Source organism: Hippocampus bargibanti, linkage group LG12 (genome assembly GCF_051943395.1).
Source record: "Hippocampus bargibanti isolate YZ-2025 linkage group LG12, ASM5194339v1, whole genome shotgun sequence".
In the NCBI taxonomy this organism is placed as follows: domain Eukaryota; kingdom Metazoa; phylum Chordata; class Actinopteri; order Syngnathiformes; family Syngnathidae; genus Hippocampus; species Hippocampus bargibanti.
Window position 1 is genome coordinate 19,121,998 of NC_142745.1, and position 23,003 is coordinate 19,145,000.

The window sequence follows — 23,003 nt, forward strand, 5'->3', positions numbered from 1 at the left end:
CATCTCAAAACCCACCTATTTAAAATTGCATTTTCTGTGTAGCTCTTTGTCTTGTTTCTATTTATAATTGTATATTATTTATTGTATTCTATTTTGTGATTGTATTTTATTTATTATAGTACCTATCCTTGTCTGTGACTGTGTGAGCTTTGAAAGGCGCTTAAAATAAAATGTATTATTATTATTATTATTATTATTATTATTATTATTATTATTATTATTTTGCATTGAGATGGTGGCCGACAAAGCGTTCAACTTTGGAGGGAATTTAAATTGATGTCAAAGTCAAGGCCCAGGGGCCAAATCTGGCCCACCACATGATTTTATTCGGCCCGCAAAAGCAAATCAAGCATGTCAAGTGCAATAATACTTGTGAAAGTCCGAACCAAAATGTAAAATTGTCCCTTCCACAGTTTTTATTAATTTTCGGTAGCGACCGATAAGCTCCCCGTTGCTAAATTTAATTCCATTGTGGAGCTCGCCAATGAAAGTAGCTACGGTGAGACGCCGCTTGCCGTAGCTCAATGCTCACACCGCACCCACATTTTTGTTTCAATGCGCAGGTTTAGGGATTGAGAATCCTGTTGTTCCTGAATTCCACCCACATGCAGCATCTGAACTCATTCCTGGACAAACTAGTCATACAAAGAAAACGGCAAAATGAATTAATAATAGATTAAAATCTTCCTGCCGTCCAACATTCCCAGTGTATTCCACCCACACATTTGGGTGCCTTGCCTTTTCAAGATAATGTTTAAAATGTGTGGATTATTTAATTTTCAATGGTATTATATTCTGGAGAAAAGCCATGCGAACACGGGGCGGGCATTCAAACTCCACTCAGGAAGGAGCAGGCCGAGATTCGACTATGGCGCCTGCTTCGAAATTACTGCATTGATTGTCAAATTTACAACATAAAGGAGTCATCAATGGAGAGACGCTGCCGTTGAACTTGAACTGACCCGCCATGCAGAAAATGAATCGGAAAGGCTATCGTAGCAAACGGTGAATACATCGCAACGGCTAATACAGCAAACATAAAATTACATAAGCTCACTTGTCTGTGTAAGCTCTCAGTCGTACAGGAGTGGTCCATCGACGAAAAGGTTTCTTCAGCCGTCATCAGTACTTCTTTGAAGGTGTCGGACGTGTCGCTTCTCATCCAAGAGGCTTCGTCAGCGAACAAAATTTTTGCTGGTAGCTCTGACCCTATGTATATATATCCCTACTGTCCAGAGGTGGTGGTACCAGACCTCTGCTATGATAGGTCCCTGCTCTATGGTTGGGGGGGAGCACAGGACTATTTCCTGAGGCTACACTGATTACTACAACTGTGTTGACTGATTATAGTCTACGACTGGCCTGATTTCCCCATTTGCTCTAGTATCACCTCATCAGCATAACTAAGCCTATGCGGTAACGATGTCAGAAGTGTGTTGTAAGTATGATCAAAATTAATAATAATAATAATAATAATAATAAATTTAATCTCTAAGAGCCTTTCAAAACTCTCAAGGACACTTTTCAGTCACAGGATTTTTTTGTGTGGGTACCTCCTTGGCGATTTAGTAAAGGGTTTTTCTGTTTTATGAACTCTTTTACTCCCCTTTCAAACCATCTATTTTCTTTTGCAAAGATTTTAACCTCATTGTCATATAATGAGGTTAAAATCTTAGAGCTACCAGCAACATTTTTGTTCACTGACGAAGCCTCTTGGATGAGAAGCGAAACGTCCGAGACCTTCAAAGAAGTACAGATGACGTCTGAAGAAACGTTTTCAACGATAAGCTCACTTGCATTTGCGTTTGCTCTCATTGGGGTTGTGGTTGACCGTGAGGTGAATCCATCGCTACTTTAGCGATACGAGGAGATGGTTAGCATCTAATTTCAAGGGAAATATACAGAAGCAGTCCCACCTACGGGCGATTTGTATTTGTCAATTAAAACCCGAATCTCCTCGGAATGTGGAGGAGCTATCCAAACCGCGCACGGGACGGCTCGAGCGGGGATTCGAACCCGAGATGTGTCGATCGTCAGGCACACATGCTAACGGCTCGTCACGCAACAGCTTTTCCCTATTTTATGGTCTTCCTGTAAATTCAACAGCATTGTAGCAAAAAAAAAAAAAAAAAGTCAGTATTTTGTAAACGGGGAGGGAGTGTTTGAACTGACAAAAGCCATAAATCATCCGCCCGCATTAGAAGTACATTTTGTTCTTGAATTGTGTTTTAATCCGTTGAGAAATTTCAACGTCACGTGACATGACTGTCATGATCTGGTTGGCGACCAACGGGGGGCGCTGTCGGCCCCGCCTGCACCTGCACAGGTGCTGGTCGTCCCGATCAAATTGGCGACCAGCGGGTAGCGACGTCAGCCCTGCCGGCAGCCTCGCAGGTGCTGGTCGTTATAATCAATGACACTTAAAAAGACACCTGGCACGATCATCCGGTGCCGATTCATTGTTTGTTTGCTGCTTGGTTGCAGCATGCATTGTGTACGTGTTTGTTTAACCTTGGCGGACTTTTACACTTGGTTTTCTGTTGCTACTTTGTATTTTTTCCATTCAGATCATTTTGATGTTTTACATTTTGTTCCTGCTGACTTTATTTTAATACAATTTGTCAAACAACCTCCTGCTCCCTCCTGCCTGCTTTTTGGGATCCGAACCCGCCATCACCACCTCGCAAAAACGTGACAGAATGAATCGGCCAACCATCGGATCCCGCAGGTACATCGGACCCGTCTCATTTCCACCCTGTGCCTGGCAATGCTACGTCCACGTTAGCGAAAGCCTCGTCGCGTTTGAATCGCGTCACTCGACGAGCCGCAACGTCCACGTAAACGTCCGGCCGAGACCTCCTTCCAGGTGGCCGTCCAGGGTGAAACTGGGTGACTGGCATTGCACGCCCACGTCCAGCCACGCTGTCGTCGTGCATGACGAATTGAGTCTCATCCACGACGAGCCGTGCAACGTCCGCATCAACGTCAGTCCGAGACCCCACTCACCGCTGGATCCCGGAGCGGCTCTGGACCCGTCTCGTTACCCCGGAGCCGGGCAGTTCACGCCCACGTCGGCGTCCGGCCGAGACCTGGTCCCATACGGCCGTACGGGGTGCCATTCTGCGCCTGGCAGTCGACGTCCACGCAGAGCCATGCGCCGTCGCGTGAACGTGCGAGAGGGATCGCGCTCACGCCCACGGCGATCCGTGCCGCGTCTTCGTCCACCCCAGGCCGAGTCCCGTTCCCATCAGGCCGCCGCCCGTCGTATGCTGGAGAGGCAGCGGTTGCCCTCTCCACCGACCGTTCCCTGGCGAGTGGACCTTTTGGGAGACTGTTGGGACTTCTGGAAGCAGCCCCTTGAAGGGGGGGTACTGTCATGATCTGGTTGACGACCAACGGGGGGCGCTGTCGCCCCCGCCTACACCTCACAGGTGCTGGTCGTCCTGATCAGATTGGCGACCAGCGGGTAGCGACGTCAGCCCTGCCTGCAGCCTCGCAGGTGTTGGTCGTTTAATCATTGACATTTAAAAGAACACCCGGCATGACCATCCGGTGCCGATTCATTGTTTGTTTGCTGCTTGGTTGCAGCATGCATTGTGTACGTGTTTGTTTAACCTTGGCGGACTTTTACACTTGGTTTTCTGTTGCTACTTTGTATTTTTTCCATTCAGATCATTTTGATGTTTTACATTTTGTTCCTGCTGACTTTATTTTAATACAATTTGTCAAACAACCTCCTGCTCCCTCCTGCCTGCTTTTTGGGATCCGAACCCGCCATCACCACCTCGCAAACCCTGACAGAATGAATCGGCCAACTATCGGATCCTGCAGGTACATCGGACCCGTCTCATTTCCACCCTGTGCCGGGCAATGCTACGTCCACGTTAGCGCAAGCCTCGTCGCGTTTGAATTGCGTCACTCGACGAGCCGCAACGTCCACGTAAACGTCCGGCCGAGACCTCCTTCCAGGTGGCCGTCCAGGGTGACACTGGGTGACTGGCATTGCACGCCCACGTCCAGCCACGCTGTCGTCGTGCATGACGAATTGAGTCTCATCCACGACGAGCCGTGCAACGTCCGCGTCAATGTCAGTCCGAGACCCCACTCACCGCTGGATCCCGGAGCGGCTCTGGACCCGTCTCGTTCCCCCGGAGCCGGGCAGTTCACGCCTATGTCGGCGTCCGGCCGAGACCTGGTCCCATACGGCCGTACGGGGTGCCATTCTGCGCCTGGCAGTCGACGTCCACGCAGAGCCATGCGCCGTCGCGTGAACGTGCGAGAGGGATCGCACTCACGCCCACGACGATCCGTGCCGCGTCTTCGTCGACCCCAGGCCGAGTCCCGTTCCCATCAGGCCGCCGCCCGTCGTATGCTGGAGAGGCAGCGGTTGCCCTCTCCACCGACCGTTCCCTGGCGAGTGGACCTTTTGGGAGACTGTTGGGACTTCTGGAAGCAGCCCCTTGAAGGGGGGGTACTGTCATGATCTGGTTGACGACCAACGGGGGGCGCTGTCGCCCCCGCCTACACCTCACAGGTGCTGGTCGTCCTGATCAGATTGGCGACCAGCGGGTAGCGACGTCAGCCCTGCCTGCAGCCTCGCAGGTGTTGGTCGTTTAATCATTGACATTTAAAAGAACACCCGGCATGACCATCCGGTGCCGATTCATTGTTTGTTTGCTGCTTGGTTGCAGCATGCATTGTGTACGTGTTTGTTTAACCTTGGCGGACTTTTACACTTGGTTTTCTGTTGCTACTTTGTATTTTTTCCATTCAGATCATTTTGATGTTTTACATTTTGTTCCTGCTGACTTTATTTTAATACAATTTGTCAAACAACCTCCTGCTCCCTCCTGCCTGCTTTTTGGGATCCGAACCCGCCATCACCACCTCGCAAACCGTGACAATGACATCCTTTTCATTCCCGACGTGGAATTATATTGCCGTGAACTCCGGACCTTCGCTCCAATAGACACACATAGAAAAAGAAGAATCCAAAAAAGGAGCTAAACCAACGAGATTCCAGTCCGTGTACGGATTTGAGATGTCCAATTAATTATCCGGGCCATTGATATTTGTTTTGGAATATCGTATTTAAAAAAATAGTTTGAGCCTCAGATCCATATTATTCTGAATTCAGAGGCCACGTGCTGGAGTATGATTTCGCACAGTTTTTTACATGTATTGGGCAACTTGCACACTTTGCAACACCATATAATATCCCATTGTTGGGGGGGGGGGGGGCGATAGGGTCTTGCTGGGATATCCGGGCCTTTTTTCATTCATCTCGGTTGGATTTGCTACCTTCGTGGACCGGTGCCTCCGTGGTGACTTTGGACAGAAGCGATCTATACGTCCCCCTTCGTCACCCTGCTTCTTCTTTTGCCGTGTGTAACACACACAGACACACACTCCTACACGCGCACGCACACACGCACCCACGCACACGTACATACACACACACACACACACACACACACGCTCCACTGTCCCCGCCCCTCTCCAAAATTTGAGATGAAAAGGCTTCTGGATTTTGGATGACGCTCCCAATCACGTGCTCGTAGGAAATCCACTGGCTATATTTTTTGGGAGGGGTGGGTGTGTTGGGGGGGGGGGGGTCTGCCTAGTCCCGCATCGCCGACCATAGTTGTTTTTTGCAGCGGGGCCGGGCAGCTCCTGTCATGTAATGTACCTCGCCGCGGTCAGCGACGGGTTCACGCCAGTTCGCCGGGTTCACTTGAGGAGAGCCCCCACCCCCCACCCGCTGCTTGCTCGCTCGCCTCTTCTCCTCCTCAAAGCGCGGCGGCGATCGAAGCTAATCCTATATTTATTCATTTCCATATTCATGTCGGATTCCAATCGGCCGCGTCGACTCTCGAGGTAAGGACAACGCCGAAGCGTTGGTTCGCGAGGCGGAGCGCCGCCAGCTCGCCAACTTGTTTACCCAAATGACGTCTCGCTTCTCGGATTGGGGATGTTGATCCGCCGCCGTAGTTTAGATCAAGTCGCCGATGTATAAAATGGCGACACGAGGTGGAGGGGGGGTGGAGTATTTTTTTGCCCATTTTTTCTCCCCTCTATCGAGCTGAGAGGGCTCGACTGTTGCGAAGGTTTCTCGCGAGTGCCAGCTGAGCGTTGGCAAGTGTCTCGGCGAGGGGGTCGCGTGAGGCTTCCCGAGCCTTGTGAATGGACTTGAAATGGCTTTACGCGTCACTTTGTCACACTTGGAGCACGCCGACAGCTCCGGTTCGCTCGCTATAGCCTCCGATGTGGCGTCGGATCTGCTTCGGAATATTTTTATTTCTTTCTTGATTGGTTGCACAACGCGCTTCGACTTTGGGAAAGACTTGACGACGCGACCTATACACTACGCGCGCGCGCGCACTCACTCGCGCGGACTCGTTCATAACATAAGACCTCCGAATCGCACACGCGCGCGCACAAGTGTCACTAATTATCCCGCTTTTTGCATGTCTTGCTCTGTTAGGCCTTCTTTCTTTCATTTCCTTCTCTTCCTCCCACCAACATGTGCTTCTGCCCTCCTCACACACCCACTCGCTCCCACACACACACACACACACACACACACACACACACACACACACACACACACACACACACACACACACGCATGCACACGCACGCACACACCCCACGCGCAGCCCCCTCACGCACACACACACACACACACACACACACACACACACACACACACACACACACACACACACACGCACACACAAATTCACTTACATATATATATACAGTATATATACAGTAGACATACACACAAAAACACAGATATATATATATATATATACAATATGTATATTTATATGTATATGTACATGTACATGTATGTAGGTATATCTTAGTGTATGTATATCTTAGTGTATGTATATGTGAATCTTATGTGGTGGGTGTCATTGTGTTTCATTCATAAATCTGACATTAGCGTGGATTGAAGTTTGTCAATCATTGAAAAAAATGAATTCATAGTATTTTTATTGTTATTATTATTATATCTGATATATTTTTGTAAGCGGGGTCATACCACTATGCAACTGTGCCCGTTTCTAATTGCGACAGTCTCTAAAAATGCTCAAAGTTAACGCGTAGTTTACGCTAATCTGGGCACGGAAATAGAGCCCACGTGTAAATTGTTTCCGTTTATTTGTAAACTATATGAGTTGTCAATCAACACGTTACCGTAATTTATGGATGTATCCAAGATTCATGAGGGAAGGCTCCGCTATATTGTAATGATGCGACAATAGCTGCGCCCAATGAGTTAACAAGTCTGCAATATAAAAAAATGGGCCTCTGAGTGAATTATTCCAAACGCGGCGACTGCATTCGGAATCGCCCCCTACTATGATACAAAAAAACTTTGTGACACGGCCTGCAAATGAATGGTGGCAGCCCGGCCAATTCGCCAGCCGTGATTCACTGGCAAATTTGGAGCACGGTTGGAGCACGGCCTTTAATTATTTCACCATGTGAGGGCCTTACATAGAATGTAGGTCAAGTCAGGGACTGCGGTTTTCCACAGGGGCCCTTCCACAACAAGTATGGGTTGGTTGCTTGGTTGTCTGCTCTCTGCCGGGAACGCTTCCGACTTGATTTGTGGGCATGTGCGCAAATTTGACCAGTAAGACGCGGCGACGAACGAGCTCTCGGTCGCGATGCGCCAGGAGGTTTTCACTTCAGGCTGGGAACAGGCTCTCGTTTTTCCGAGCTCTTTCCTAATGAGGCCAGCCAGTCGGTCTTCCTTTCATCCAGTCAGGAATAGGACTGCACTTTTGTCTCTCAGTCTGCAAATGACTTCAGTAAGACGTTGTGCTAAATATGAGGGGACCTTCTGATCTGCAGCTTCCCAGGCGGAGGCGTTCTGAAGTGTCATTCTGATAGAGATTAGACAGAATAAGAAGTTATCATATTTAAAAGTTTCATGCTGTTATATGCTTAGTCAACATTTGTGACTGGAATACACAATTGAAGCACAGACAACCTGGCGTCAATCAGGTCAACAGACACAGCTTGTTAAACTGTCATCTTCATCTAGGAGATCTGGCCTTGGACAGAATTTAGGACTTGGGATACTCCTTTATCACTGGAGCAATTTACGACTTAAAACTCCTTCACAGAAAGAGCTCATTAGCCAGGTTACAAATTTATCAGTTCATGGAAAAGACAATGTTTCATTGCTTACAGCTGTTCGCGCTCAGAACGTTCCAGGGGCGTGGTATTTTAATCAAGAAAATTATGTTTTACTAATGTATCACTTAAATTCGTCCCCTGCCAGCAGTAAAGACAATCTTTCTGGGTTTGAGTCTTTGTCCACAGTGTCCGATCGAACATCTCTGACACATTCATACAAGTTTAAAAGACGAGAAAGCTAATTTCAAGCTAATTGTCACCTGTAAAAATATATTCATGCAGTCCTGGGGGAGGAACGCTCTCCATTATGCCCCCTTGTTTTTTTTAACTTTGCCTCTCTAGAGGGGCCTAATAGTAGTTAGAACAAGGGTGTCAAAGTATTTCTTTTGCCATGGGCTACATTGTAGTTACTGGTGATGTGTCGTTCGCCAGATCCCTGAAGTGAATGAAGAGAGCCGGTTCTTAACAAGGAGCCGAAAATGGGAGCCAATTTTTTTTGTCCTCTATTCCCAGCCCCTGGTCTTAAGTTAAAGCCGCACGTGATTGGTCGATATCCGTGGTAGAGGAGGGAGGGGAGAATGACAGACACACGCAGCAATGAGGAGAAGGGTGGAGGGGGGACGTTCGGGTAGACAGGTGGTGTTATTACATTATAGTGTTATTATTTAATTATTATATATATATTTTTTACCAGTTGGTATGATAGCATTTATGCTGTTATTATTATTCAATTATTATATTTTTTACTAGTTGGTATGATAGCATTATTAATATGAAAAGCAAATTAGTGACAGCTGATCATCACAGGGAAAGTGAAAGTTTGTGGATGCTCTCTGTGCACATATAAATCAATCCATCCATTTTCCGTACGGCTTATTCCTCATTAGGGTCGCGGGGGTTGCTGGAGCCTATCTCAGCTGTCTTCGGGCACGAGGCGGGGGACACCCTGAATTGGTTGCCAGCCAATCGCAGGGCACACAAAGACATACAACAGTCACTCTCACACTCACACCTAAGGACAATTTGGAGTGGTCAATCTGCCTGCCATGCATGTTTTCGGAGTGTGGGAGGAAACCGGAGGAGGAGAAAACCCACGCGGACCCGGGGAGAACATGCAAACTCACACAGGGCGGCCGGACCGGGACGCGACCAGCGACCCGTGCAGTGCCCCACTGAGGGGCACTGCACGGTGTGCTAACCACTCGACTACCGGGCCGCACATATAAATAAAAATATTTGATATAGTGTATTTTTTACATGAGTAATTTGTCACATAATTTTACATGATTTTTTTGGTAGTTAATTTATTTAAGCAACAAAAAAACAAACAAACTGAGTAGCCATTTGGGAGCCAAAAGAGCCAGATCTCTTTAGTGAGCTGAGCCAAAAGAACCGGCTCTCTGAAAAGAGCCGGAATTCCCATCACTAGTAGTTACGGTTTCCACTCGGGTGCTGTTATGAATTTGGAGAAGCCACCATAATATTTCCGCCCGTCCACATATTATATACAGAATGCACAAGAAATTAATGAATAACTACTTTTTAAATTTGAAGTAAAAGATAATGACTGTTATTGTGGTTTACATGGAAACATTTGACATTTTGGTTGGGACTTTAGAAAGCGGGCCCAATAAAATGATGTAGTGGGCCAGATTTCAAGTCAAAGTCAGCTTTATTTTCAAATATGCTAATATGCATGACATATAGCACAGATGAAATTAATGTCCTCTCGGACCAAGCGTGCAAGGCATTTATAATGTGGCTAAAAAAGACAGTCGATTGACAACAGACAATACATGTAATTTCTGAATGTAAAGTGAGGTAGTGTCATATGTCAAGTGAGGTAGTGTAGTAATGCAAAGACAAACAAAAAAAGGTCTTGCAGGAAAAAAAGAGTTCAGGATGATCGTACAGCATGTAGCGTGTACTCAGAGTTCGGTGAGTGTGGCAGTGGGAAGGGGCAGGGGGGCAGGGCTGGGAGGGAGTTGAGTCTCCTGACTGCCTGGTGGCAGAAACTGTCCTTGAGTCTGCTGGTCTTGGCTCGGAGACTCCGCAGTCTCCTACACAATGCCAGCAGGCTGAAGAGGCTGTGGGAGGGGTGGGTGGGATCGCCAGAGATCCTTTGGCCGCCGGGCTTTGACTTTGACACATGTGATGTAAGGGAATAGCCAGCTAGGTGAAAAGAAAGAGAGCTACCTAGCTCAATCGTGAGCTAACTCGCTTGCTAACAAGCTTGATAGATGAGCATGGAATTTTACAAGTTTGACTTGCTTGATTTGCTTCCGCGGGCTGAATAAAATGTTGTGGTGGGCCAGATTTGGCCCCCAGGCCGTGACTTTGACACCTGATAGCTAGAAGCTCACTGGCTGGGTGGCCACCGGTCAAGCTCCATTGTGATCATATGGATGTTGCTGAGGATCTTGATATTTTAGCCATATATTCTTCCGGCCATAATATTTGCCTGAAGAAATGACACATTTATTATCTATTGAAAGATATGTGTGTGTACGCTCTCAGTCATACGGGAGTTGTCCATCGATGAGAAGGTTTCTTCAGCCGTCATCTGTACTTCTTTGAAGGTGTCGGCTGTTTCGCTTCTAATCCAAGATGCTTCGTCAGCGAACTAAACACTTTTGCTGGTAGTTTCGGCCCTATATATATCCTTTTCTGAAAAACTACAGACTTTGGCAACACCAAATTCCTACTTATTTCAAACCGATAAACACTTTAAGGCAAAAATCAGTGCATCCAAAAGATAGGCTGCCAAAAACAAAGTCATGTAGTTTATTCAATACATTGTAAAAATTACAATTTTAAAGAGCAATACATCGAGGAGACCAAACAAATTCTAAAAAAAAAGACTTTATCAACATCGCAGGGATAATACTAGTGGGCCTCAATCGGCAGTACATATGCAGCTCAAAGCTAGCAACCACTCATTTATTTGACGCCAATGAGGTTAAAATCTTAGGGAAAGAAAATAGATGGTTTGAAAGGGGAGTAAAAGAAGCTATTTTCATAAAACAGCAAAAGCCTTCACTAAATGGGGTGAGGTTCAATTTGGATTGTTCGTACAACAGACTTCTTAGGCAACATAGGCTTAGTTATGCTAATGAGGTCATTCCAGAGCAAATGGGGCAATCAGGCCAGTCATAATCATAGACCTCTTACTCAGGCAGGACAATCGAAGTAATCAGTCAGGACAATAGAAGTAATCAGTGTAGCCGCAGGGAGTAGTCCTTTGCTCCCCCCTACCTGAGAGCAGGGACTGATCATAGCAGAGTCTGGCACCGCCACGTCTGGACAGTAGGGATATATACATATATAGGGCCGAAACTACCAGCAAAAGACTTTAGTTCACTGACGAAGCATCTTGGATAAGGAGCAAAACGTCCAACACCTTCAAAGAAGTACAGATGACGCCATCTATTGAAAGATGTATCGATTTTTTTTTTTCATGCTACGAATTAAACATATTTCTTAACTACAGTATGTGGTATTTTGTCATAAGTTCCAATTTCTTTCTCTTGCTTTAGCTAGTTGTCGAGGTCTCTTGCTTGTGTGTTAGTGTGTGCGTGTGTGTATAAACTATAATATAAAAATACTGTGTTAGAATACCAAGAGAGGTCATCCGGTCACGGTTTTGCAGATTTAGCTGACTCAGAGCGTCGGACATTCTTGAGAAGAGAATCAAGCGCCTTAATGCCAAACCAATGGAAGTCGGGGCTGTTTTTCATGCAAGCGGCGTTGCTCACGAGGCTCGCAGTAAATTCTCCAAGCCACAATGCAGGGTTTGGTCATTTCGTCATATGCAGGTGCAATTTCGTCAAGGCTTTCAGGTTTTTATTTAGTGCCGCTTTTGTTGTCTCTCCATTGAATCTTCACGGGCTCACTAAATGAGCATGTTTGCACAGTTCCACGTAAAAGAAACATTTCTGTTCTCTTGAGGGGGGCAGGGGGGGTCGCAAAGACCCCTGCCACTTTCTCCGTCCTGTACGGGGTGCCGGCAATTGCCAAGCTTCGTGGATGTCAGCCATTTTGGAAGGTACAGGAAGGATAATGTGCGGGACGCCGCCATCTTTCTTCCAGAGTGGTTAAATGAATGCCTGTCGTCTTGGCTACACAACTGAAGAAGTTATTCATGAAAAGTGATGCGTGACTCAGATTTTTTTCCCCTCTCTTTTGCCACGATTTATTTGTCCGTCCTTCATCTGGGCCGCAGAGAGAAAGGCTGTGTAAAACAATGTCCGCTTTCCGCATGCGAGCAGCGCCCTAACGCAAAACAGCAAACGTCTCGCTCGCTCGTGGTTAGTTCCTTGATGGCGTTGGATCGTCTGAAGAGCAGGGGAGGCGGGCGGTTTTGGGTTGCCGGGGAAGAAAATGCCTCGGACTTCACCCAAAGTGGTCTGAAAGGGACACAAGAGCTGAATGGACTTTTCAAAGCGAGCGCCTCGCAGTCCAAGCTGGATTAAAGTTTGTCCAGATGCAGGAATTCACCCGCTAGGAGACTTTAGCTTGGGGGGCGTGTGTGTGTTCGTGTGTGTGCGCGCATGCGTGTGTGTGGCATAGTGGGCAAGGGTAGGAGAAGGGTTGCTATGGCAATGTTAACACATGAGTGGCATAACTGACCAGACTCCCGGTGGACGGAGCTACAGTCATGGAGGTAAGGGAGCGGGGGGCAAGTATGAGGGGGTGCCCTGTGTGTTTTAGAAAGAAAGAAAAGGAAGGAAGAAAAAAGGCCAGATGCCCAACAAAACTTGCGTCGCAGACATTCAGACACAAACGTACATAAATACGTCGTACGCTCGGCATCCCGAAAAAGAGGACGCAGATTAGACGAAGACGCTTGGAGGTCACATTTTGTCTCTGGGACAGACGGCCCGCGTAAACGTCACTCTTTTAGCGCTTCTGCTAATCACCCCGACATCTCCCACTTGTGTTTCAGCACACGTATCACTCCAGCCACACACTTAGTCATGCTGCCATCACCGCATACAATGACACACACACGCACATGCTCACACACACACACACACGCACACACACATATACGCGTTTATATATATATATACTTATATATATATATATATATATATATATATATATATATATATATATATATATATATATAAATATACGTTTATATATTATATATATATATATATATATATATAAAATATATATATATATATATATATACACGGTAAAGTCTCGTTATATCGATATCGGTTATATCGATAGTACCGCTTATTACGATACTATTTCTATGAACGCAAGGAGAAAATTACATGCCCGCAGGATCGGATATATCGATAGTCCCGGTTATATCGATATTTTTTCGGACTCCCGAGAATATCGATATAACGAGACTTTTATATATATACAGTGATACCTTAGCTTACAAACTTAATTGGTTCCCAGAGTGTGTAAGGCGAGAAGTGTGTACCCCAAAAATTAATTTCCCATAGGAAACCATTAAGATGATATTCCAGTCCGTTCCCAGGTCCCCTTAAAACATAATTTTCTACTTTCTAATTTTCCAAGCCTTAAAAGTACGCGAAATATACCTTATTTAAAGTATAATAAATGTGCTATGGTATTATAATTAAAGAAATAAACTGTAATGTATAATAAAGTCGTTTTGTTTACCTTTGTGATGATCGATGGCTTGATGGAATGGAGTGGCCGGTTTCCTCAGCATTAAACACTTGATGAAGAACATAGCCTTCTTCTTTCACCATCTTGAGGAATGATCCCTTGTAGGTGCTTTCTCTGTGATCATATATATATATATATATATATATATATATATATATATATATATATATATATATATATATATATATATATATATATATATATATATATATATATATATATATATATATATATATATATATATAATTGATATTTTAACCCACGCTCTAAAAACATGCATGGCAGACAGATTGACCACTCCAAATTGTCCCTAGGTGTGAGTGTTGTATGTCTTTGTGTGCCCTGCGATTGGCTGGCAACCAATTCGGGGTGTCCCCCGCCTCGTGCCCGAAGACAGCTGAGATAGGCTCCAGCAACCCCCGCGACCCTAATGACGAATAAGTGGTACGGAAAATGAGATGAGATGAGATGATATTTTAACCTCGCAGTCTACACTCTGCCTTTGAACTATGAAAGTTGAAAGTCTCTCACTGTCGTCTGCCTGTCTCTTTAATGTTTAAACCACGCTCCCTCACTGCAAGACTGTGGGCGGGGAATAGATGACAAAAACAGTCGGCTGCCATTTTGGTTTTAGAAGAACGGGCTCTTTCCCGAACGACACATCACTCATTGAGGCAGCTGCGTGAACAAAAAAGCTCGTATGCCAAGGTAAAATGTTTATAAATTTAACGTTCGTAATTCGAAAAGTTCGGAAGCCAAGGGGTTCGTAAACCGAGGTATCACTGTTTTTAGAACCTGTCCACTGGGCTCCGGCGGAAGAAATCATGGCGTTGCAAACGTGCATGACGATGGACACGGACGCCAAAACGCCATCACGGCACCTTCGCAGTGAGAAAAGCCCAAAGCGGCAGATCACGTTTGCCTCCTAATTGAGGCGCCATTGTTGGCAGACTTTTGCGAGACAGTAACATTCTGTCTGCGCTTTATCTCCGGCTTCCATTTAGGTGTCCAGCTGATCTCCTCACATGACATCCAAGTCTATATTGGACATCAGGCAGAAAATGTTCTCTTAGGACACATTTTTTTTTATCTTTAAAATGGATCTGTTAAGACTCCACCCACTTTGCTCCATCTATTGAGCAATTAAAAAAAAGTCATCCAGGATCACTGTTGCGGCGAATTAATCACAAAACAAATGTTTGTGTTTTGTGGTCGCTATTTCCTCCTCTTCCATTTTGTAGCAAATTCTTTGCCAGTGGTGGAGTGTCAGGGCCTTACACAGACTGATGTTAATTATATTTTGTCCATGAATTCTTGTCCAAATTGTCTATCAGGTTCCTCTCATTGCTTTTCTTTCCCCTGTTGTGCTGCTTCCAGATGTGTGTTTTCGTAATGAAGCATTGAACCAATCACATTTCAGCCATGATTTGTTAGCAGGGTCCAAATTCATCCTGGACGCCTTTAACGTCAGTTCTGGGGGCCCTGTAGCATCAAATAATTGTTGGTCAAACGGTTGCTTTAACCAGTCCAATTTCCAGTTGGTATCTATTTGCTGTCTATTAGCGAGCTATCTGGCTGGCTAGCTGGCTTGCTACCTAGCTGGCTATCTATGTGCTATCTATTTGCTGTCAATTAGCTAGCTATCTGTCTGGCTATCTGGCTTGCTCCCTAGCTGGCTATCTATTTGATGTCTATTAGCTGGCTATCTGGATGGCTACATAGCTTTTTACCTAGCTGGCTATCTATTTGCTTTCTATTAGCTAGCTATCTGGCTTGCTACCTAGCTGGCTGGCTACCTAGCTTCCTACCTAGCTGGCTATGTATTTGCTATCTATTTGCTGTCTATTAGCTAGCTATCTGGCTGGCTACCTGGCTGGCTACCTAGCTGACTATCTATTTGCTGTCTATTAGCTAGCTATCTGGCTGGCTATCTGGATGGCTACGAAGCTGGCTATCTATTTGCTGTCTATTAGCGAGCTATCTGGCTGGCTACCTAGCTTCCTACCTAGCTGGCTATGTATTTGCTGTCTATTAGCTATCTATCTGGCTATCTATCCATTATCTACCTAGCTAGCTGTTAAATATCTCGCTAGCTATCTATTAGCTGTCGACCTAGCTTTCAATCGGAAAACTGATCCTGTGACTGTAAAATGACCTTTAGAGTTTTGAAAGGCGCTGAGAAATGAAATAGATTATTATTATATTATTAATGCCTTCTCACAGACCTTATTTCCTGGCTAAGGGTACCCTCTAGTGGGCTTGCAGTCAATCACACCACACTTTGTATGCGTCGCAGTCGCAACTGTAGCTGCAGTCAAGAGTGTATCGTCATAAAATAGTTATTAAGACTTGGATTGATTCAGACGTAGCACGACTGAAGGCCTAGCTGTCAAATGCACGTCTCACCACTGCTTTTTGGCAACCGGCGCATCAAGAGACTCCCTGCCTGTTTTTGGTTCAATGATAAAGATTTGAGAGTGTGGCAGGCGTTAAATGTTGCGGAGGTGTGGTGTGCGCTTGTGAGGGTGTGTAGACGCCCGCCCGACAAGGAGGTGTCAGCGGGAGGGAATATTGAAATAGCGCCGGCTGTCATCATCATCAGTCATCCACTCGCTTTCCCCCCAGACGTCTGAGATTTGTCTTCCCTTTTGTCCGCAAGGCTTCTTTTATCCTCTTGCCTTCATGTGAAAAGCGGTGCGTCGCAAAACTAAACAAAAAACACAAATCTTGTTCACGTCCACTGCAACGGACCCAACAATCGGTGGAGAGTCTGCCTGCCTGCATCGGTGGGCTGTTTTGAATTAAACTTTAATGTCTGGCAAACAAACCGCCGTGTGGCCTCGCCTCTCTTTCCGGTGGCGGCACGTTGGCCATTTTTCGCCTTGCACTATTCTAATGGACAGTTGTCCAAGTCAAGGCCCGGGGGGCAAATCTGGCCGCCACATCATTTTATTTGGCCCGTGAAAGCAAATCAAGTACAGTGATACCTTGGCTTATGAACGCCTTGGTTACAGAAACACAGAGCTGAAAATAAAAATAGATAGGCAGACGGCAGAGAGAGTGAGAAAATGAAAAGAAAACTCAGTGAAATTTGTACTCATTTCAACTTTCTTGATAGTTCAAAGGCAGAGTGTAGACTGCAAGGTTAAAATATCCCATCAATCAGGCTCCACAAATAACCCGCACAAGCCATCTGTACACTTGATGCAAAAAGCTATCAACTCAGCTAAACAGAACACAATTGATGAGGAACTAGGTAAAATTATCGCAGAGAAAGCACGGCATCTTCACTCGGATATCGTCAAGAGGCAACCTGGAAGTTCGTCATCCATTGATGATTTGAAGGCTAGCCACGGATGGTTCTTTAAGTGTCGTACAGGGATTCATAGTGTCATTCGTCATGGTGAGGAAGCCAGTTCTGACGATTAAGCGCCAAAGCTTACAAAGAATCAGAATCAGAAACCCTTTATTCGTCCCACAATGGGGAAATTTGTAGTCCACAGCAGCAATTTGAAAGGGGATGGGGTGGGGGGGTGAAAGGATAGAAAACAAGATATTCTAAGCATTGTAAAATAAAAATATCCGCTGTATACTGTAAATGAAAAAAGGAAATCATTCCTCAAGATGGCCACTCCATTCCATCAAGCCATCAATGACCATCACAAAGGTAAATAAAACGACTTTATTATACTGTACAGTTCATTTCTTTAATTACAATACCATAGCACATTTATTATACATGAAATAAGGTATATTTTGTGTAGTTTTAAGGCTTAGAAAATTAGAAAGTAGAAAATGATGTTTTATGGGGATCTGGGAACGGATTATTCTCATTTTAATGGTTTCCTATTGGAAATTAATGTTTGGGATACGCACTTTTCGCCTTACACACTGTCTGGGAACTAATTAAGTTCGTAAGCCAAGGTATCACTGTATGTCAAGCTCCGTGATGCTTGTTATAGTCCGAACCAAAATTTCCAATTGTCGTATGTAAATCACAATAACAATCATTATTTTTTACTTCAGATTTCAAAACTACTTATTCATTCATTAATTTGTTGTGCGCTCAATGTTGTTTTTTTATCGACTATGGGGGTTAGCGGAGTGAGTTTGCGGCTCTGAGCTTTGTCCATCTTTACCGCCGCAAACACAAGCGCTGCCTTTTCATGAGCAACCTTGAATGGCCCGCTGTCGCCAGAGGCCCTTGTGGTTTTGTGTCCCGAGATCAAGTGGGCCCTTCTTTGGAGTGGGGAAGGGATTCTTTACGCAAACCGTCTCTCCCGTCGCCGAGGGCCCGAGCTGGATTTACAGCTGGCGGGCGGCGCCCCTGTCCGCCACCCCATCTTCCTTTTGGGCCGACTCTTGTCCCCTTTTAACACAGCTGCTTGTGTGACAAAATTGCCTTCTCCAGCCATTTGTCCATCCATGCGGTGTTTTATGGCCCCTCCCATTACAAAGATGGGTTCATATTTCACAAACTTGGGGCCAGTGAGAGTGTGACAGAGCTCCAGATGTCACTGAAAGATAATAGTGTTGTCATAGTGAATATATCAGAGCACAGGTGTCAAAGTCAAGTCCCAGGAGCCAAATCTGGCCCGCTACATCATTGTATTCGGCCCGCGAAAGCAAATCAAAATTGTGAAATTCATTGATGCTTGCAGTGTCTGAAACTCATGACAAAAAAGTTAGCGGACACCAGGGCAGACAACTCTGAAAAGTTGCCTGCCCAACCATAAAGTTGCCTGCCCCATTTTTCTCAACTTGAAACACAATAAGATGACTAATCGCAAAAAAAAAACATTGCTGCAAAGTATTAAGGATTGATAATCAGAGTATATAACAGAACAACACTAAAATTTGACGAAAACGATTGCGGACCATCAATTTCGTCAAACGCGCAATCTTGTGCGACCACATCTGGCTGGTCCACGGAGGAAACGTGACCATTTTTTTCATGATCGCTAACAACACGTGGAAATCATGCTAATTATCCCGTTTTATATTCAACGTTTTGTCTTTGTAAATGGCTTTTGTTATGTATTCCATCATTTGCTATCTATTAGCTGTCTGGATGGCTAGCTAGTTATGTAGCTGGCTATTTATTAGCTATATGGTTGTCTTGCTAGTTAGCTAGCTCTCTGGCTGGCTATCTATTAGCTCTCTAGCTGTCTACCTGGCTGGCTATCCATTAGCCATCTATTTGCTATCAATTTGCTATCTGTTGGCTAGATTTCTATCCGTTTGAGTTATTTCCGAGTTGAGTGAACGCTGGCGCATGTGGCTGCTGCTGCTTACCCGCAGAAAAAACAATTCTGTGACTGTAAAGTGACTTTGAGAATTTTGATGTACCTACCACAAATGCTCCCTTGCTTAATTGATGGTAAAAATCCCTTGCTGATGATTTTGCTCCAGTTGTCGTTTGTCCATACACTGTTGGGCAAACGACACACTGTTGGGCATATATATATATATAGTAGTTATGGCCCTATATATATATATATATATATATATATATATATATATATATATATATATATATATATATATATATATATATATATATATATATATATATATATATATATATATATATATCCCTACTGTCCAGACCTGGCGGTGACAGACTCTGCTATGATAGGTCCCTGCTCGCAGGTTGGGGGGAGCAGAGGACTAATCCCTGAGGCTACACTGATTACTTCTATTGTCCTGACTAATTATGGGGTGAACTGGCCTAATTACCCCATTTGCTCTGTACAACTGAGAGCTTCCACAGACATATTTTAATTTGACCAAAACACAGAAAAATAAGCGTTGACGGCCGTGACATAGTTTGCTTTAATGACGTTCGCGCAGCTGGCCTGGCCCGTCGGCATCCAAGGCCTTCAGGATCCACTCATGGAAAAAAATCCAAAAAGAGCCAAATTAAGAGATGACCCCGCGGTAATCAAATGAGGTTGCCTCTTTGACGTCAAACGTGTTTTTTTTTTTTTGGGGGGGGGGGGGGGGGGGCGAAATGGATTTCAATGGAATCTGTAAGGGCCAGTTTGTAAAGCTCCAAAAGACACGGTCATAGCAATTGCTTGCTTGTCCTCATGGTTTGTCCCACCCATCTTTTGCACATCCTTTCTTTTGCATGCACAGTGCTACCTCGGTTTACGAACGCCTTGGCATACAAACTTTTTTCGTACACGGAGCTGCCTCAATGAGTGACGTGTCGTTGGCGAATGAGCCCGTTCATCTAACAACGAAATGGCAGCCGAGTGTTTTTGTCCTCTATTCCCCGCCCCCAGTCTTTGGTTAAAGCCACGTGATTGGTCAAGAACGCAGCAGTGAGGTGGGGGGGGGGGGGTTTAAACATTAAGGAGACAGGCAAACGACAGTGAGAGAGTCTCAACTTTTATAGTTCAAAGGCAGAGAGTAGACTGCAAGGTCAAACAACCTGCACAAGCCATCTGTACACTTGATGCAAAAAGCAATCAACCCAGCTAAACAGAACACAATTGATGAGGAACTCGATAAAATGATCACAGAGAAAGCACCTACAAGGGATCATTCCTCGGGATGGTGAAAGAAGCAGGCTACGTTCCCCATCAAGTGTTTAATGCTGAGGAAACCGGCCACTCCATTCCATCAAGCCATCAACCAATTAAGTTCATAAGCCAAGGTATCACTGTATCACAGAAAAATTGCCAATCATAATGAAAGCAATATTTTTATCTGTCAGCTTTAATTTGGTCCCCAAATGTTTATTTTGAATTCCGATGCAGTTGATCCATTACAGCAATGGTGTCAGTCATTCTTTTGCAGCGGGCCACATTGTAGTTCCGGTTTCCTCTCGGGGGCCGTTATGAATTTGGGGAAGCCATTAGAATGTTTCATCCCCTGCACATATTACCTATCGAGCGCACAACAAAATGACGAATAACTAGTTTTCAAATCTGAATTAAAAAATAATGACTGTTATTCTGGTTTACATGGAACAATTGGAAATTTTGGTCCGGACTTTAGCAAGCGAATAAAATGAGGTGGCCTTGACTTTGACACCAGTGATGTAAGGGATTAGCCAGCTATCTGAATAGAAAGAGAGCTAGCTAGCCCTCTCGCTCGCTAGCTTGATAGATGAACGCAATTTCACAAGCTTGATTTGCTTTCGCGGACCGAATAAAGTGATGTGGCGGCCCAGATTTGGCCCCCGGACCTGTGACACCTGTGCATTACGGCATCCATTTTTTTTCTGCACAGACGTCCTGGGAGGCCACCTCAGAGGTGTCAACGTCATTTTATGATGTCATATTTTGACTTTCCAATGGCTGAAAACGCATCTGGCTGTCATACTTCACTTTGTGTTATTCTAAATTGACCACGACGGTGCTTTCAAATATACATTGGACACACCAAACGTCTCCTTGTCCATATAAACGTTTTTTTTTTTGCCGTTTAGAACAGAAATAGATGTACAGTGATACCTCAGTTTACGAACTTAATTGCTTCCTAGAAAGTGTGTGTAAGGCGAAAAGTGTGTCTTCCAAACATTAATTTCCCATAGGAAACCATAAAAAATGAGAATAATCCGTTTCCAGGTCCCCATAAAACAATTTTCTACTACATAAGCCTTAAAACTACACAAAATATCTTATTTTATATATAATAAATGTGCTATTGTAATGTAATTAAATAAATAAACTGCACTGTATAACATAGTCGTTTTATTTACCTTTGTGATGGCCGTTGATGTAGTTGCCTCTTGATGATATCCGAGTGAAGTTGCCGTGCTTTCTCGGCAATAATACCCTCACTCTCGCGGTCCCCTGCTAGCTGCTTTTTGTTAATCCAAATCAAAAGAAGTTTTTCAACCTCTTCTATTGCCTGAGACCGTTGCTTAGACAACACAGAAACACCCTTAGCCACACATAGCAATGGTCGACTCTACATACTGGTACTGGGACGCTAAGTCACACAAACGCACACCTCGTTCGTGTTTCTCGATGATCTCCTTCTCCTGCTCGACCGTAATTTTCTTTTGTGTCCTTTTGGTTTAACACTAGCCTGCGGTGGGGTCTTTTTCGGACCCAAAAAAAGTAAAAGTATCCAGTCCATAATAAACCATGTCTGCACTGAGTGCACTAAAAAAAGTGGGTGTGGAAAAGTAGTTCGGCAGCCATGGTGGCGCTCTACGGCCGTGTGGCTTTGTGTTCTTCCACCGAAAAGTAGTCTGCCATTGTGGCAGTCCGTGTGTTCCTCAAAAACTAGCTCATATGCCAAGGTTATAATCTCACGCATTTAATGTTCGTAAACCGAAAAGTTCGTAAGCTAAGGGGTTCGTAAACCGAGGTAGCACTGTATATTAAAAGAAGAGAAAAAAAGGTTGACTTTGAGAGCATTGTTTTCAGTCTCCTCAATGAACTCTCCAAACAAGGCATTGTTCTGTTTTCCGTAAAAAACGGAATAACTCCTCGGGGTGATTACAAGTCAGTCACGCTTTGTTTCCTGACGCGCAAACGGACAACCGTTTACATTCACAGCGACGGACGGGCGAGTTTGTCACTATCTCGGCGGTGGGGGGGTTTCAGGTCAAATCGAGACAGAGAGAATCTCAAAGAAATGGAAACTCCAGGCGGACGGGAGATTGACGTTCATATGTAACGTTTTTTTGTTCTCAACGCTGGGAAAGCGCCATGGCGGCTTTCATGCAGATGTTTCAAATGTGCATGTGTGAGCGCACTCGTAAATCTTTTGTTCCGCGAAACAAACACGGTGTCCTTAGCGGGGTTTAATTGAGCGTTCCATCTCAGCATATCACGACCTGTCTGGCGCCAAAACGTACAGCGCACGCCGACGTCTGGATGCGGTCAACCGGGATTACCGCCGAAAATGCTGGTGACCTAGATTTTTTTTTTTAAACTGTTTTGTTTTGTTTCATTTTTTTTTATTTAAGTCCCATCCGAAAGCAGCAGCAGCTGTCGGTCGGTAGGACAATAAAATCAAAAAGTAGTCACAAGGAGCTTGTCGCTAGCGATCTGACGTCATTGAGTGCTCATTTGGCACTTTGAATTGACCAACTACTAGGGTGGCTTCTGTAAAATGAAAGTCTGTGAAAGGCCTTTTCAGCCAAATGCCACGTCAAGAAAAAGCCGAGTGGTGGGGGGGATACGACAACAACAACAACAATAATAATAATAATAATAATA

General features: G+C 44.9%; 1 protein-coding gene across 1 annotated transcript in view; it reads left to right on the forward strand.

Annotated features, from left to right (window-relative positions):
• The first annotated feature begins 5,524 nt into the window (after window positions 1-5,524).
• Window positions 5,525-23,003, forward strand: part of zhx3a (zinc fingers and homeoboxes 3a) — a 33,685-nt gene continuing 16,206 nt past the window's right edge. Inside the window, exon 1 of the mRNA XM_089011128.1 lies at window positions 5,525-5,877. The gene's annotated coding sequence lies outside the window, so the exon portion shown is untranslated. The remainder of the gene's footprint in view (window positions 5,878-23,003) is intronic.